General features: G+C 37.1%; 1 long non-coding RNA gene across 1 annotated transcript; it reads left to right on the top strand.

Annotated features, from left to right (window-relative positions):
* The first annotated feature begins 862 nt into the window (after nt 1-862).
* Nucleotides 863-1,669, top strand: LOC108915367. The gene is made up of 2 exons (XR_002763229.1): nt 863-1,050; nt 1,132-1,669. It is a non-coding gene; the product is annotated as an uncharacterized LOC108915367 (long non-coding RNA).
* Nucleotides 1,670-5,213: the final 3,544 nt, after the last annotated feature.

Raw genomic sequence — 5,213 nt, 5'->3', positions numbered from 1 at the left:
TTAGCCAACACAAAATTTTTGTATCAAAGATGTATTATTTGATCCACCCTATATAATTATAATAACATTTACTTTATTAAGGAAGAGGGTAAGAGCGGATTGTGTAATGGGTTAAACTATAAAGTTCGTATCTGATGTAAAATTTAAAAAACAATTTTAAACTTGATCTACCCTGTATGATATGAGTTTACCACTCTTAGACCTAGTGTCTGGTAAAGGTTTAACATCTAAATAATTGGTTTTCAATTAAAGTAAAATTTAACAAATGTGAACTATGAAGTGTCACCGATATCTTGTTGTACCCTGTATATAGGAGCATAAAAAAATATATATTTTGAATCAAAATTAAATAACACGTTGGGCGTCAAATTTGTGACGGTGTTTGGGGAAACCGCCACAAAACTGGGGGTAGTTCCAAAATTTTGGGTGGCTATAGTGGACGAAGGGGACGGATAATATCCACAATAGGGGTTGGCAGCTAGCTTCAGTGGAGACGGGCTGGGTAAAAAGCATAAAATCAAAAATTTTAAAGGCGCCACCCGTTTTTGCAACCCCGGATGTTACTTCTACCCTATAAGATGGTGGATTTTATTCGCCACAGTGCCTTCGTTGTTACTATACAAAAAAACGGGAAAAAGGCAGGTCCACTAAAAATGATACCAAATACTTCTGAACTAGGTGTATATTACTATAAAATGTTATAATTGTCAGGGTATGACAAGTGATCGGTTCACTTCCTGCACCAGTGGAACGCACCTGATGCCTAGCGGGTATATGTTACTGTTCAGTGTTCACTGGCTGATGACTGACCGCCGAGTCAACCGTGTTTTGTGGCCGATGGCCGAGTAGGTTAACTGCGAGAATGAAATCTACTATTTGTTGTTCTATGGTTGACTGTCAAAAGCGTCAAATTTGGGTTATGATATATTGCATAACGCAAAATACCCAACAAAACTAGATAAAAGTATTATAGAGTATACAATGAAATATCGGGTAAATAACCAACCGAATGGTACCTTTACTACAGCGCTGTATTACAGGCTTACACAGGTAACCCCCCACGATTTGTGAATATAACATATAACAAGTAATGACATCTGAAAGGTTACTTATAATCTAAATTGTTTTCAGGAATGCCTTGTTGGGTTGTACATAACTCGAAAGAAGTGTGGCACCCTAAGCCAATTTATACTACAAGAGTGAGGCTCTTGACGAAAGTATACAAACAAAGCAAACATAAGCAGATCTTAAAACTACATTCTAACATGCTAAATCTTATAGCTAGTCTTATCTGTGAGAGTGGTGTGTAGCACAGTTGCCCAGGTCGAATTCCTCTGGAGCGATAAAGTTCTATCTGGGTGAAACGGAGAGTCAAGCGGTACATGCACCAATCACTAGGCCTGGGAGGGTGCAGGGTGCAAAGCGGCGTGCAGCAAAGTGTATGGCCAGCACAAAATACTCGCACTTTTGTCATGCATACCATGCAGCAAGCAGTAGTGAAGCGGGTTGGTAGTGTGGCAAGAAGGTTGCGATAGTTTTTAAGTCGGTGTATGAAGGAGGAGAATAAGCAGGATAGAGAAGACACAAAAAAAAGGCCTAAAAGGAAAAGTAAATGCTACAAATGTCTACTAGTGTGTACTAAATTAATAAAGCGAGTGGTAAAGCTCAAGCACATGTTTTTCCTAACCTAAAGTAGGTACATACCTTTGTTGTAGGTCGGCCTTAAAAGTGAAATATTTAAAATTATCTTTTATGGGCACTTAGATCCAACTATCTCTGTTGCGAAAATTGCCAAAACTCTAATTTTGCCCAATAAATAATCTTTAAAGATCCGCAAAATTTGCGCGAGGCCCAAGCATGGCCAGGAGTATATAAAAAAGAGGTTTTTTTTTTATTTCAAAAATTTCTTTAACTCCCTACTTTAGGGGAATTTTTCCTTTGGCTAACCTGCTAAGCTTGCCATGACACAGACCATAGAAAACGACAGAAAGAATACAAATCATGATAATGGTTCAGGTTAACAGTATTTTGAACCCTCACCTCTATCAACCTAAAATGAGACTGTTACACCATATACGGGATTTCCGCTTCCCTTTTGATGTGTGCCGACTCAACGGAACTGATTTATTAACTCGCTAACTGCTAACTCGATGATTTCTCGGAATGTTACAGATTTTTGTTCCTCCATTAACCGACACTACCTACCTCATATCCCATAATAAATGTATCCCGCAACACCAATTTTAGTTGATCTTGTGAAAAATCACGGTTGAAGCCAAATTCCTTAACCTTGCTGCCCATTTCTTTGTAGATTCATTGGAAGCCTTATTTGCATTGTAAAACTTATATCTGCTTGCAAAAATTGAAACTGATGGTTTAAAGTGTTAATTAATTTTATTAGGTCGTCATAACTTTTACTTTCTGGTTTCCCTGGCAAGCACAAACTATGAACTAACTGATAAGCATCTTCACTTAATAAATCGGTACCGTTTTTTCGTGCTTTATCAGTAATATCATTTGCCAAAATGAAGTTTTCCAATATTAGTTTATATATACTACAATCCGAATTTAACGGATCGAACTCGCAAAGATGACCCACGTTTTTAGTCGCCATTTTTTGTTCAGCAACACTCATAAAATTATCTCACGAACTTTTGTGTTTATCCGAGTTTATTATGAAACTCACACCGACTGCGCCACTACACTAATGTATATATTATATTTTTATTATCTCAATCACCTTCATGCATAATGTAAATGTAATGTTACAAGGTTAATATCAATTTACGACATTGTAAACGATAATATATCCCTGTCCCTAGATATCCCTTGCGGTCGATAGCCGCACGGTTTAAGGCGTCAGTACTTAAATCGATGTGTGCTATCTGCCCGGGTTTCGAATCCCGCGGCCGGTAGACCGTAGATTAGCTATGCTTGTACGGAGGATTGGCACCCTCTGTGCAGGTATGGTAGGGTGGAAGAATGTTGGCTTGGGTCAATGTGAGAGATTGACACCGGTTGACATTTGACCCCCCCCCCCCCTAATTAATGAGGTTTTCCAGGTTTCCCTCATTCCTGCACTGAATGGTGGTTAGGGCCTACCAACATAAGTCGTTCCTGGGCGCAAATGCGGCCTGCTTAATAATAATATGCCGCCTCCTCTCCCGCACAAGTCTCCGACTTCTGGGCTAATTCTCGTAGTTAGAATGAGGAGTAGAGATATTATTATTATATAAATTCATACGAGATCTCTAATCGTCAATACTAATAGTTAAAACTTGTACTGAGCATATAAAGCCATAAATAAAGTGTTACCATAAACAAATAAATTTGTTAAATTATCTCAACCCTCGATGCAGTCACAATTTGCAACTTTATCTGTTGCAGTCTTGGCGTAGTCAGAAGAATATTTGGAAGTAAGAGATTGTCCAGTGTAAAGAAACTTCAAGTACTATTGACTCTCAAGTTTTCAGCACTACCTAAAACACTTTGAAAAGAACAACAAGATCTACACATTTCTCTGTTCAAGAGACCAACTGATTTAGTGAGTATGTGAGTCGTTCTTTGTTCTTATTCCTTGAATTAATACTGCTTTCAAGTTCTTGTACGATAAAATTTCAATTGTACTCCTAGAAACTTTGACTGTAAATCAAGTTCTAGTTAGGTTAGTAACAGATGGTTACCCATCGCTTTTAAATGATTTTTGCGAAGCATGTGATGGATTAATCACGAATTTTTCAGTTCAATCTTTAGAAGTAAAAAGAACATTAATATCCGTACGCATAGTCCATCGCCAGCGACTCGCCAGAGATTCGCCGTTAGCTGGACGAGATTTCTAATGCACAGTCCACGATACATAAAAAGTGCACAGTCCTTCGCCAGCTAAATCAAGCATGCGCATTAGTGAAACTTTTGGCGAAGCGCCGGAGAATCGCCGGATATTGCCAGAAGCATCTCCAGCGTTTCTGCAGAAAGCAACTAACTTTATTTTTATTGTGTTTTTGAGATTATTCCAATAATCGATCGTGATCTTAACATGCTGTATAACGCACACCGAAATATTTTTGATCTAGATATACGTATACTACGTCGGTAAGTAATTAATTAATATACATTCAAGAAGAAAATAATACTGTTAATTATTACAGATATGTCAGAGATATGGAAAACCCTATGGAAAAATTCAATAACGTTGAATTTAAAAACGCTTTCGGTTTAGAATGTAACGTTCAATTACCAGTTAACGATAGAGGCACAAGAAAATTAATAAATTAAGTAAATATGGTCGCCACTGTATATGCGACTCTTAATACTTTGTGAAAATTAAAGGCAGTAACACTGGTTACATATCTAAATAGATTTTATTTAGTTGAAAATTTTTACATACAGAAAAATAAACATAAATCATGTAAAAATATGGGCAAATATGCGTGCGTATGAGAAAATATTTATAAGTATTAATTTATCGCGTCCTATATTTACGTAATCTCCCTTGAACTCCTTAAATTCATGAAAAAGGCACAGATGAGATATCTAGTGATAGTAAACAAAGATTACGTTAAATAATTAAAACAGTAATCGTATTTTTGTTCTTTGTGTTTAATTTTAGTAATGCAGAGTACCTGATTGTTATTTATTTAAAAATATTATTGTTAAAAATGAAAGGCAGAAGAACGTTGGCTGGATAGAATACAAAAAATGTTAAAGCTTTTTGCGCGAGTTAGGCGAGCGTATGCAGAAGAGATAGATAGCGATTAGCGTGCGGGAATTCCGACGAATATTACACATATTAAGGTCTCAGAAAAACTAGGGTCTTAAGATATACGTACGAAACTGTTAATAAGAGTTTCTATCCAACGTTGTACATAGGCGTTTCTCGAAATTCCTCCCTGATACTGTTGCTAATGCTATTGCTGTTCCTGTTGATGTTGAGCAATAAATGAGTCTGAAAAATTAAAGAAGAAAATTATGTCACATGGATAGCGGAGTCTTTTGCCTTCCTATACTTACCTGACACGATACCTATAGAAAGAGTAGCCGTGTAGCCGCTGCACGTGAGGCACTTTGTGGGCTGTCTTGATTACGTGATCCTGAGGTTGTGAGTATGTTTTCATTTGTTATAAGATTTGGCTGTCTTGTGTAAACCTTAAAGAAGTGGTGGAGAGCCGTTATCGTCGACCAGTTTGCCTCGAAAATTTTTGATTTTCTCTACT

The sequence above is a fragment of the Anoplophora glabripennis genome, unplaced genomic scaffold (assembly GCF_000390285.2).
Source record: "Anoplophora glabripennis isolate ALB-LARVAE unplaced genomic scaffold, Agla_2.0 scaffold1550, whole genome shotgun sequence".
Taxonomy (NCBI): domain Eukaryota; kingdom Metazoa; phylum Arthropoda; class Insecta; order Coleoptera; family Cerambycidae; genus Anoplophora; species Anoplophora glabripennis.
The sequence above is the reverse complement of the archived record's forward strand: the minus strand, read 5'-3'. Positions and strand labels throughout refer to the sequence as shown.